The following is a 13883-nucleotide window of genomic DNA, read 5'->3' as shown; positions in this document are numbered from 1 at the left end:
GGAAAAGATAAACGTAGTAATTAGCGCCTTAGCGGGTGATGCTAAGCGCTGGGGAATAAATTTAAATACCGAACGGATGACGTTCGAGGAATTTAGGCAGAGATTTACGGAAGAATATTGGTCTGAACAAAAGCAGGACCATTTATGGCGCGAGTTTATCATGGCCAAACAGCATGATAACAGGGGCAGAAATTCTTTGAAAGATTTCTGTGAGTATTGGTACCGAAAATTGACACACTTAAGAGGTAGAAGATCAGATTCAGAAATTATCTGGGAGCTATATAAAAAGCTTCCGGAGGATTCCAAGAGGTACGTAGGAAGTAATCATCGTAGCTTCCAAGCATTTCTAGAAAGGGTCGAAGATGAAGACCATTGGCGCGAAAGTCGTGCCAATTATCAAAATTTTGGTAACCGTAATAACCGACACAATGACGAACGAAACGACGGCGATGGATTTCGCGTCAATGTAATACAGAGAGGAAGAGGCAGAGGAAGAGGCAGAGGAAATAATCCAGGTCGCGGTAGAGGGTATACCGCGCAAAACAATAACGACGCGGGAAACTAATTTCCGCGAACGTTGCGGGCCAAACGGAAGCGGACAATACATACCGGCCCCGATTCAAGAAAAGATACCGGACCGACCGTAATGTAATGAGACAGGCTAGGGACGAGCATGGAACGCCGCGACGTGTTGTGGCGAAACAAGCGTCAGGTGCGAGCCAGAATGAATCATCGCTGCCGCACAGAGCGCTACATGTTAACAGGCGAGTGGAGCATCAGAGGGCAACGGCCCAGCCTAGCCGAACATCTGTTCGGAAAGAAGCCGCTAGCAATACGGCAGCAGTAGGTACGAACATAGCAGTCAGAGCTAATGAAAATTTTACGAGTAATAATTCCGTGGCAAAGGAAACAATAATTGAAACTGTGAGTACACAGAGAGGTGCGGTTAGCAGTGTTTGCAATGAGATAAAAGGCGAGGATGAACTAGCAGAAGTAACTGATTGGCGTGTGCAGATCGACGATCTGTACAAGGGTCTAAAGCAATGTGAGTGGGAGGATTTTAAAAGGGAGTATGAGGCGAAGAAATTAGTTGGTGGAAAGAGAGATAGTAGGGACGTCCATAACGTGACGTGGCCCAAAATTGAAGAGGGGAGAATAAATAGCGCCGCGCAAAGTACGCGTGCCGCCAATAGGATGAAGGTTAATGATAGGAAGGATTTGGAGGATGAAATCCTCAGCATTGACGAAGAAATAACTTCTGCTAACAGTCCGCCAATAGTACAAGCCGCTACCGAGAGGCACCGTGTAGAAGGGGTAGATGATTACCTGAAAGTAATTAAAGTCCACGAGAATTACACCGAATATGAAGTCACAGTGGATGTGAATAAAACTGAGGATGAGGCCGTTTTGCCAAAAGAGGAGATTGAATTAAAATCTAAACCTGACAACAATACAGAGGAAGAACTTAGTGCCTGTCTCAGAAAAGCGTTTATGTTAGAACCTGAAAGCGATCCGGAATGGTCGGGTTCCGACGATAGTTCGGGTGATGAAAGATACATAAATATAGACGAAAATGAATGTACTAACGCTCCCTATTGTGCTAAAGTAGCGTACTTAAGTGAATCTGATGTAGAGGAAGAGAGTAGTGATGGCTCTAGTGAAGATGAATTTTCAGGTGTAAAAGAAAGTGAATATACTTTTACTGAAAGAGGGTATGAGAAAATCAGTGGAAATAAAGGGGATGCAGTTAAGTACGATATTGTACCTAACGATGACGACGTATCAAAACAAAATCCAGACGTTGAAACTGAACAAAGAAAGAAAGAGCCACCTGACGACTCTGTGTTTATTTTGCAAAGAGTTCAAGTAAGTAAAGACTTTGAACTCCAGAAGCCTAAGAAGCCACCAGACTTAAGTGACTGTTTTATGAACCAGAAAAGACTGCCTTGTTAATAAAGAGATTAGGGGGCAGGATGTTGTATTTTTATATATTATTAATATTATGCATGACTTTATTATTACTGTAACTCAGTTTTATCTGAAAGTGAATTATTGTTTGTTGAATTAGAGCCTGGGGCAGATTTATATCGGATTTTGAGAATGTCATGAACACATTACATCATGAAACTACAGGATTTCCACCGGAAGAAATTTTGTTAGGCAGAAGTAGTAAAAGTTTAATTGAAAAAAAAAACTAGAGTTTCCACCTTGTACAAGTTTGGGATTGGATCAAAAGAAAGAATTGGTGATAAAAAGGGCAAAGCAAAAAGCTGAATCTAGATCTAAAAGACACAATAAAAATTTAAAGGTTTCAAAATTTAAAATTGGAGATTATGTTCTTTTAAAAACCCACGAAAAGTCTAGTGAACTAAACCATGAAATTTCAAAATTTAAATATATTTATAATGGACCATATATAATACAGAATATTCCACACGACAATGCTTACTACCTGATCTACCCAAAATCCAAAAGACCTTTAGGCGTAAGAAATATTGTGGACCTGAAACTGTATGTACCTAGGAACGAGTAAATGTGCTGTATCTTATGCTGAACCCAAGTTATCCTAAATGTATCTAATCTTGGTAAATGTCTGTATACCCTTGAAAGTGTGCTAATGTAGTTATGTGAGTTTCAGATTACCAATTGTACTGTAACTGTAAAAATGTATGGAGAAAAGGACTGAAAAGAAAGGATAAATGCTATCAGCCAGATAAAAGCTGGGACTGTCAAAATGAAAATGGGCAGTGTAAGAACCATAATATGAAGGACTAACAAATACTAATGAGAGCAGATAAATAATCGATGGAAAATTGTAAATGTGATCCAGGAGATGTGACAATATGAAGTAAAAAGGACTGCCCAAATCCACATAATAGGCAGCAAATATATGTAGTTAATTTTCTGAATATATGTGTGTGTGTTTTGTTTAGTAAGTAAGAAAATGGACTGCTATTCAAAGCATGCAGCGATAAATTTTCTTATAGTGTACACAAAATATGAAATTGTTTTTTGTAGTTAAATGTTTGTATTCCAGAATTTTAAATTATTTCTTTGAGAAATTTAGAGAAAATAAGTAAATTGCTATTTTAGTGAGATTGTGATGGGAAGTTGGACTGTGCGAGAGGCACTTGAGTAAATGACAAGTCAGTATTCTTGAAGTATTAAAAAAGTGTAAACCTATATACAGTAAGCAAAAGGAAAGATGTAGTGTAAATCTTTTTGGACAGTTAAGTAAAAAATTCAGAACCACTGTATAATTGTAAGATTTAGTGTTCCCATAAAATTTGGACTTAAGAAAATTTTCTGGAAACAGGGGCATGTGTAACGAGAATTATACGTATAAGAATTTTTTTCTTTATGAATTTAGATAAATTAATAATAGCAATGTGTTGAATTTCTTTTTCAATTCTTTTCGTGTCATGTTAAAGAAACTGTGAGTAACTTTTGAAACGAATATTATTTATGTTAGATTTCAAATAATGTGGTAATCAAAGGAAAGTGTATTTAATGTTAAAACTATTGTAAGATGTGAAAATTGTAATTTATACACTTGGTCCATACGTAGGTAATGCATTAGGATATGTGTAGTAGAAAACCTGTGGTGAATACCCTACCTGTAGGGGAGCGGGAAAGGGTGGAGGCAGGCGAGGCGGAAAAACGCACACTGGGCGCGGTTCGGTACAACGGGCTCAGTAACACAGTCGGAGGCGAGCAACAGTCGGAAGTACACGTACTGTACCGAGGAGGCTACCCAGGAAAAGTAGATTCCATTGAGCCTCGGATGAACCGATTCCGACGACTACTTGGCATGGCTATATTCTGAGGCACAAAATTGGAAAGATTACGACGCTAAGAAGATGGAAAGTGCCGATATTGTGTGAGCCTTAGCCGTGCTTGCATGTGTGCCGTGCTGCCCGCTATCTCGCTGCCCGCCAACCGCCGCACCGACTTGCACAGGTCAAACATTTATTTCATCTTTAGAAGTGTATCTGTGTGGACCAGTGTCGAAACTGTTTCTAATGGTTCAATAATAACGTGACTTTCACCAGAATTGCTTTAGCCATGACTTATCCTGATCACTGACCTAGACAGGATCCTTACCTCGTATTGTGCAATCCGAGTATCCTAAACTGAAAGTTTAATATTTGTGTTAATGAAAATTATCAGCAGATTAATCTATGCCATAAAGGAATCTATAGTTCTGTGTGCTGTTGCAAATATTGGTAAAGAACAAAAGAGTTTTTGTTGGATTGAGTTAGCGATGTTATTTAATTAATTTGAGACAGAAATAATGACAGTTAAATTATTCAGAAGTAAGACAAAAGAGTAGTTATCCAGAGATTGATAAATTTGTGTGTTAATTTGCCTTCAGTACTAGATAGTTTCAGTATAACGACTATAACAGTTTCAGGCCCCCCCCCCCCCCCCCCTTGCTCTTGTTCATTCGTTCAAACCTTGATGTGTACTGATCAAATTTGACCAGTAAAGCTAAATTCTATATTAATCCTAAATGTATTAGTGTTTTTCCATTATTCATGGTGATATTGTGTGTGTCCTTTTAAGATTGTAGACGCTAGGGCAATCTATGCCCGATTTCAGTCTGCTCAACATACAAAATGCAGTTCGTAGTAATCATTACTGTGTGGTGTTGTGTAAATGTAGCTCGTCCAAATTAGTACCAAAAAGAGAAAACTAGTTCAGTGGATTTTTCGGGTTCCAAACTTTGCCATATAACGCATCATTACTACGTGTTAATATGCTTGTACATGCACCCACTTGTACAAGGAAAAACTCACTAATTGCCTAAGTAGGCTGGCGACCGAATTGTTAGTTATAGGTAGCATCTACTGTGTGTGTACTTCTTGTCCATGCGAAAGAATAATTATACTGTACATTTGCTTGATGCATCACTGTAGTTATTGACTGAGTATAAGTCCGATCTTGCTTCTATTAGGTACACGCGGTCAACTAATGTACTAAAATCCTTGTTTATAAGGTGAAGCCCGTGAACTTATTACAGTACAGGCTTTATATAGCTAACCTACGTCCGATAAGGGCGGTAGCGTTACAGTGTCATACTTAGCATCTCGTGTATCGATGGACGGCTGATTGAAATTCCGTTGTTAAAGTGTTGCCTGTCATTGTGAAAAATACAGAAAAGCAGCTAGAGGAAACGCAAACGACAAAAAAATTAAGTGCTTCATGTTGTTGTTGTTGTTGTTGTTGTTGTCGTCTTCAGTCCTGAGACTGGTTTGATGCAGCTGTCCATGCTACTCTATCCTGCGCAAGCCTCTTAATCACCAAGTAACTGCTGCAGCTTACATCCTTCTGAATCTGTTTAGTGTATTCATCTCTCAGTCTCCCTCCACGCTGCCCTTCAGTACTAAATTGGTGATCGTTTGATGCCTCATAACATTTCCTACCAACCGATCCCTTCTTCTAGTCAAGTTGTGCCACAAACTCCTCTTCTCCCCAATTCTGTTCAATACCTACTCGTTAGTTATGTGATCTACCCATCTAATCTTCAGCATTCTTCTGTAGCACCACATTTCGAAAGCTTCTATTCTCTTCTTGTCCAAACTATTTATCATCCATGTTTCGCTTCCATACATGGCTACACTCCATACAAATAACTTCAGAAAAGACTTTCTGACGCTTAAATCTACACTCGATGTTAAAAAATTCCTCTTCTTCAGGAATGCTTTCCTTGCCGTAGCCAGTCTAAATTTTATATCCTCTCTACTTCGACCATCATCAGTTACTTTGCTCCCCAAATAACAAAACTCATGTACTACTAAAAGTGTCTCATTTCCTAATCTAATACCCTCAGCATCACCTAATTTAATTCGACTACGTTCCATTATCCTCGTTTTGCTTTTGTTGATGTTCATCTTATATCCTCCTTCCAAGACACTGTCCATTCCGTTCAACTGCTCTTCCAGGTCCTTCGCTGTCTCTGACAGAATTACAATGTCATCGGTAAACCTCAAAGTTTTTATTTCTTCTCCATGAATTTTAATTCCTCCTCCAAATTTTTCTTTTGATTCCTTGACTGCTAGCTCAATATGCAGATTTAATAGCATCGTGGATAGGGTACAACCCTGTCCAACTCCCTTCACAACCACTGCTTCTTTCATGCCCCTTGACTCTTATAAATGCCGTCTGGTCTCTGTAAAAATAGCAAATAGCCTTTCGCTCGCTGTATTGGACCCCTGCCACCTTCAAAATTTGAAAGACAGTGTTCCAGATAACGTTGTCAAAAGCCTTCTCTAAGTCTACAAATGCTAGAAACGTAGGTTTCCCTTTCCTTAATTTATTTTCTAAGATATGTCGTAGAGTCATTATTGCCTCATGTGTTCCTACATTTCTAGGGAATCCAAACTAATCTTCCCCGAGGTCGGCTTCTACCAGTTTTTCCATACGTCTTTAAAGAATTCGTGTTAGTATTTTGCAGAAGTGACTTATTAAATTGATGGTTCGGTAATTTTCACACCTATCAACACCTGCTTTCTTTGGGATTGGAATTATTATATTCTTCTTGAAGTCTGAGGGTATTCCGCCTGTCTCATACATCTTGCTCACCAGAGGGTAGAGTTTTTTCAGGGCTGGCTCCCCCAAGGCTATCAGTAGTTCTAATGGAATGTTGTCTACTCCCGGGGCCTTGTTTCGACTTAGATATTTCAGTGCTCTGTCAAACTCTTCACGGAGTATCATATCTCCCATTTCATCTTCATCTACGTCCTCTTCCGTTTCCATAAGTTTGCCGTCAAGTACATCGCCCTTGTATAGAGCCTCTAAATACTCCTTCTGTTTTCCCTTCTTTGCTTAGAACTGGTTTTCCATCTGAGCTCTTAATATTCATGGAAGTGGTTTTCTATTTTCCAAAGGTCTCTTTAATTTTCCTGTAGGCAGTGTCCTCCTTACCCCTAGTGATATACGCCTCTACATTCTTACATTTGGCCTCTAGCCATCCCTGCTTAGCCATTTTGGAATTCCTGTCGATCTCATTTTTGAGACGATTGTATTCCTTTTTGCCTGCTTCATTTTTATATTTTCTCCTTTCATCAATTAAATTCAATATCTCTTCTGTTACCCAAGGACTTCTATTAGCCCTTGTCCTTATTTCTACTTGATCATCTGGTGCCTGAGCTAATTCATGTCTCAAAGCTACCCACTCTTCTTCTACCGTTTTACTTTCCTCCATTTTTGTCAATCGTTCCCTAACGCTCTCTCGGAAACTCTCTACAACCTCTGGTTCTTTCAGTTTATCCATATCCCATCTCCTTAAATTCCAACCTTCTTGCAGTTTCTTCAGTTTTAATCTACAGTTCATAACCAATAGAATTTGGTCACAGTCCACATATGCCACTGGATAGTCTTACAGTTTAAAACCTGGTTCCTAAATCTCTGTCTTACTATTATACAATCTGTCTGAATTCTTCCAGTGTCTCCAGGTCTCTTCCACGTATAAATCCTCTTTCATGATTCTCAAACCAAGTCTTAGCTATGATTAAGTTATGCTCTGTGCAAAATTCTACCAGGCGGCTTCCTCTTTCATTCCTTACCCTAATTCCGTATTCACCTACTGCTTTTCCTTCTCCTCATTTTCCTACTATCGAATCCCAGTCCCCCATGACTATTAAATTTTTGTTTCCCTTCACTATCTGAATAATTTCTTTTACCTCATCGTACATTTCTTCAATCTCTTCGTCATCTGCGGAGCTAGTTGGCATACAAAGTTGTACTACTGTGGCAGGCGTGGGCTTCGTGTATATCTTGCCTACAATAATGCGTTCACTATGCTGTTCATAGTAGCTTACCCCCGTTCCTATTTTTTTATTCATTATTAAACCTACTCCTGCATTACCCCTATTTGATTTTGTATTTATAACTCTATATTCACCTGACCAGAAGTCTTGTTCCTCCTGCTACGTGTAAGGGATCCGTGATCCCACGAACATAGACGCTAGTATCCGACACCCAGGTCGATAGTAGACAGGAGTCGATTGTCAAGCGCTGCAGGAGGCAGTGAGACTAGTGTCGAGTGAGGGGTAGTACTAGAGTGTCGAGTGACAAGTGGTGCGGGAGAGAGAGGCAAGAATGGTGGTCGAGTGAGTTGTAAACGGTAAAAATTCACCGGAGAATGACGAGTGAGCACGTCCCCCTTATCGTCCTGGGGTTGACCATCACTAATACCGATTCGCGAGTGATACGAAACAGAAAGTGACAAGTGCCGAATTACGTGTTTCGCGTCAACCGGGTCGGCCATCAAGAACCGTGGATTGCAGTGAGGATTGTTGTGAATGTTAACCATCAGCATTGTGTGTGACGAAGTACTATAATTAGACGTGTAAGGCGAAGGTAGCAACTGCCTCAGAATTTATGTGTTAGTAGGAAATATATATCAGTTTGTACATCGCAATCTTTATGGTCCTTAATAATAGACAAACTTTCAATCATTCCACTATTCAGTTGCTAAACCGCCGCACTCGGTTGAAATACCCCCGAAACCACAGCAGAAAAACCGATAGCCTTTCATCCATTAAGCACACGGTCATATAATTATAGTAATTAACTGTTTGGCGGCTTCGATAAATTACACAAAATCCAGTTAAAGAATTTAAACGGAGGTGTTTCACGCCGAACTGCACCACTTCCCAATATATCTAACTTATCCATTTCCCTTTTTGAATTTTCTAACCCACCTGCCCGATTATCTCCCAGGATTTCTCAGCCTTACTGATTAACAGGTATAAAGTAGCGTTGTCGTTTCCCTCTTTTTTGCGCAATATTTCGACGACCAACCCAGTAGTCTTCTTCAGCTTCTGAGAATTGCATCGTTGTGTGTACTCGTTGCCTGGCTGCAGTCCAGTCAGCAGCTTCGAATAACGTCAAAACTCGCCACGCCTGTGTCGTCAAAATAGGGTGCAAAACAAGGAAACAACAACTCGGCTGTTACACCAATAAGTGTCATTTAACCTTTCTAGTCCTCACCTAGTTTTTCTTAGTTATTTTAACATCTGAATGAATAACAAATTCCTGAAGAATGTGTTTATTGATCGTTAGAGGAGACGCTTATGATGTCGATATCCTCTTGTAGTGTCCAGTGTCTAGAGCAGAAGAAGCAGCTGCCAAGGTTATAATTCCTGAGGTTATAGCGAACTGCAACAGAACTTTGCCCATTGCACGGTGTAAGTACAGTTTCTGCACAGTGTAAATCTGAATCAGCCAATGTTGGCCCAAAATTTATGATGTAGTTAATTACTCTAATGTTCCCAAAAGGCTTGCCTCGAAGTAATCATTACAAAACTAGTCAGATTAAGAACATACTCATTTTTTTTACCGAAGCAGGTCCTATGTACTATTAGCAGCAATAAGTATGTATGCTATTACTTTAAATATATGAGGAATAAGTTTATAAATAAAAATCTGTAAATGGCAAAGAAATGATAAAAATTCTACTTTTCTTTTTTACATTAATGGGCATATGATGAAAGAAACTGTCACGGAATAATACACCTGTATTTTGACCACTCAGTTTTAACGAACAGTAATGATGCTGATATATTCAATTGCTGACATAATTAAAGATACGACACTAAAGTCAATGAAAATTGCAACACTGAGACAAAGTCCTTTGACTGAAACGTATTTTATACCACAGATTAAAAGTAGAAGAAATATATATAAGGAATATATTAAGAAAGAAAACTTGAAGATAATGTAAAGAAAAAAAAGAAGTGGATGAAGATTAAATGGAGGATGCGATACTAAGTGAATAATTTGATTGAGACCTACATCCAAACAAGACGTCGGGAACAGACGACACACATTCGGCATTATTAAGGTCCTCAGGAGAACCAACCACGACAGAGCTTCCCACTAGGTATACGTGATATATGAGATAGGCGAAACAACAGTGAAACTTTAACAAGAATGCAATAATACAAATACCAAAAAAATCGTGTTTTGGGGTGTTTTACCGAATCATCAGGGTAATAAGTCGTGGTGTAAAATTCCATGGGACTAATAATGTGGAAACAGAATAATGATTCTTTGAATCCAATAAGCCTTTATTGCAAGTAATTCATACGATGCAATTCGTACCGTTCCACAAATACAGATTCAAATGAAAAGAAAGATAAATAATAATTAATGTACTGCAGCAGATGATGTTGTAAATGGAACACAAACGTTTCAAGCTCGTTTAAAAGTTCATTGACCACGAAATTCGAAAGCATAAAGTTAAGGTCCTTCTGCACAGTTTCTCACTATAAATTGCATCATTCAACTCAATTGCATTATCCCAAATAAACACTGTGCAAACAAGCAAGCAAGTCCATCATATTAGATTGTCAGTAGAAAATGCAGCAGTGCCATCAAATATTCGATCCAGTGAAAAGTTAAAGTACGAGGCTGCACTCAACCAAAAGTAAGTCCTACCTGCACTCTTCAATATTATTTTATGTCCAATGATAGGCAGCTATCCATATTTTTTAACTGTCTCCACTGCCGCTGAATAAACTCCAGATACAGCCCCAAACGGCCAAACACCACCGACCACATATGAAAGACGAAAGACCACATTCACATTACTGCTCGCCTTTAAATACTTTCTGATACCTTACACATGGACGATTAATAGTTTTTACAAGAAGAGAATACAAGCTTTCGAAATGTGGTGCTACAGAAAAATGCTGAAGATTAGATGGGTAGATCACATAACTAATGAGGAGGTATTGAATAGAATTGGGGAGAAGAGAAGTTTGTGGCACAACTTGACAAGAAGAAGGGACCGGTTGGTAGGACATGTTCTGAGGCATCAAGGGATCACCAATTTAGTATTGGAGGGCAGCGTGGAGGGTAAAAATCGTAGAGGGAGGCCAAGAGATCAATACACTAAGCAGGTTCAGAAGGATGTAGGCTGCAGTAGGTACTGGGAGATGAAGAAGCTTGCACTGGATAGAGTAGCATGGAGAGCTGCATCAAACCAGTCTCAGGACTAAAGACCACAACAACAACAACCTTACACATTACTGAATCCATGTTAAATATTAAAACAACGGCCAACACAACAACGAACGTTATTTGCACATTTATACGTATTATTAGAATATATTTACAATTATTATGGTCATTTTCCACTGTCTCATTACAACTACAGCACAGAATTACGTAAGTTATTAGCGATGTTGGTAAATACGTTAAAACTACTAAATACAAGGTGTGGTCAAAAAGTAAGGGTAATTTTTGCTTTTCTTAAAAAATTTTCATTTATTCAGCAAATTTGTCCCCTTCAAAGTAATTCTTCAGCGATTCACCTTTTATCTCATCAGTGGTGGCAAAACAATGTCCTTTCATGGTTCTCTTCAGCATCGGGAATAGAAAGAGGCCCCTTGTGGCCACTTCCGGCAAATACTGTAGCTGAGACAACATAAGTGTTTTGTCTTTTGCCAAAAGATGACGAGTAATATGCATATCAATCGTTATTGAGAACAGAATTAAAAATTTGGTGGCATTACCTTTCAGCAAGTCCTCGTATATACAGATCTTGCCTTCGTAGTTCAGTCTGACATTCCTACGAAGATTTCATTGACACATTCCAGTTTACACTCGCTATCTCAAACTCTTTCCTTATTATCTAAATCTGCTTCTGCTTTTTTAAAAGTCTAAAGAAGATATAAACACTGGGGAAGTTGTTAGTGCTCTGGAAGAAGACAATATGACGTATTAGTATAGCAATCAGTTTAACGTACAGCTACAATTACCAACAAAAGAAGTATGTGAATATCTTAAACAACGTTATTCATTGAAATATTACGTATTTAAGCTACCTAGTTTTAGATAGTAGATACTTCCGATTAATAGTGAACTTACTTACGATAAACTGAAATGCTTAAATAGCGATGACGATTACTTATTCGGTTTAAATACCACCGCGTTCACATTAGACAGTGTTTCTTTTTTTTTTTTTTTTTTTTGACAGAATTGTACAAAATATTTTCTGGTATAAAATCGAGTTATACAAGCCTATCGCTACCTTTCTTCTGATTCGTGATTCTCTTCAGGTGTTTCAATCTGCCTTCTGCTGATCATTCTGTGATAACCTACAATCGCACTACTGCTTTTCACATCGTCTTTCAGTGATATGTATGTATAATCTTACATATGAAATGATGTTCTAAGGCAAGCGCTGTGACTACAGTTTCCATCTAACATGATGTGTTGTGCATATTCCAGAAATTAGTGAGACTTGAAGGTGCCATCGAGGACAGGATCCACTGCTAGAAACGACACACGGGCGCAGTTCAATATTGCACACTTGTATTGCAGCATGATACGTAACATTCAACTTCACCAATAACTTAACTGCTAACCATTGAGATTAATACTCTTAGGTCACTGTACTTAAATTTCAAAGTGAATAAACTGAACCATTTATGCGCACATTAAAAAGGGAAGCGAAGACTTTATATGTTTCTGTTTGAAGTGAACGACACCAGTTCACAAGAAAAGGAGCAAGTCCTCATATATTCTAACTACTTACACTCTAAGATCAACAGGCACTAGAAGTTTCTGCTACACACTTACTGCATCTGCAACTCCTTGCCTTTGATCGGCGTAGTAATAACCGGGTAAATATTTTCAAAAGAAATATAGTGTTTCTTGAGTGTACTCAGACTGGTAACAGGAAGCCCTTTCGATCACTGAAAGGAAAAAGTATGTGTTGATGGAAACTCTCCAGACCATAGAAGGACACAGATTTTTCCCTTGGATGTACTGTTTCAGCACTAATAACGTCACAGCAATAAGTACACACATCCCGATGGATGTAAAGTAACATCGTGAAATACTTGACTCATCACTACATAAACTGCATCATTTAATTGTCACATCTACTGAAGTTTATCTTACTGTAGCACGTTCGGCACTTAAAATCATGGTAACATGACATAACACCCATTAAATGACGATCGCTCGGTCTTCTCGTTTGACCCGATGACAGAGTTCCTGATTCGTGCATTGTTAACAGGTGTTCCTCCACACTCAGATAGAGTACCGAGAGAGATGGTGATATGGTTATGTCATTGGACTTGCATTCGAGTTGATGAAACCCGTCTGAGATACTCCACAGGTTTTCAAAGATTTCCACAAATCGATTAAGGTGAATGGACACTGCCGATTTCTTTCCCCGATAACTGCCCGACTGATGCTCCGTCTATGATGACCTGCTTGTCGACTGGTACTTACCAATCGCCCTACGTTACCAATACACGCCAAGTGTTCAGTCATCGGCTCTAAAAGGATAGAGGGGTTTTTTATGGGGAGCTGTTAAGAGAAACACTTTTTTATTAGGAGTAATCAGCTGTTGGTGAATGAAAATTGGGTCGTTACCTGTTCCATATATCGTTTGCATTATCAATTTTATCGTAAAGTTACGAAAGCAGTCAGTTTGCATGATTTATATACATTATTTGTTTCAAGCGGACGGCTATATGCTAGCCATTTACAAGTGTCTAAATGGCATACTGACCTAAAGGAACATGTTACTTTTCACTCCAACTCATGCAACTACATCTAAGACTAGTTATTTTTTACGGGCTATCAGTTTATAAAAAAAACACTCTAGAAAAAAAACTACGCATCACGAAGGAATTATCCTAATGGGACGGGAATCGGTAGATGTAATGTACGTGTGCAGACAAACAAATTATTACAGTTTCAGGATAATTGGATGAGTTATTCAAGAAAAAGGACTTCACAAATAGTGCACGTCAATAGCGCGTTGGTCCACCTCTGGCCCATGTGGAAGCAGTTATTCGGCTTGTCATGTACAGAGTTGTTGAATGTCCCACTGAGGGACACTGTGCCAAATTTTT

This window comes from Schistocerca serialis, chromosome 9 (genome assembly GCF_023864345.2).
Source record: "Schistocerca serialis cubense isolate TAMUIC-IGC-003099 chromosome 9, iqSchSeri2.2, whole genome shotgun sequence".
NCBI classification, from domain to species: Eukaryota; Metazoa; Arthropoda; class Insecta; order Orthoptera; family Acrididae; genus Schistocerca; species Schistocerca serialis.
This window is presented reverse-complemented; position numbering follows the sequence as displayed.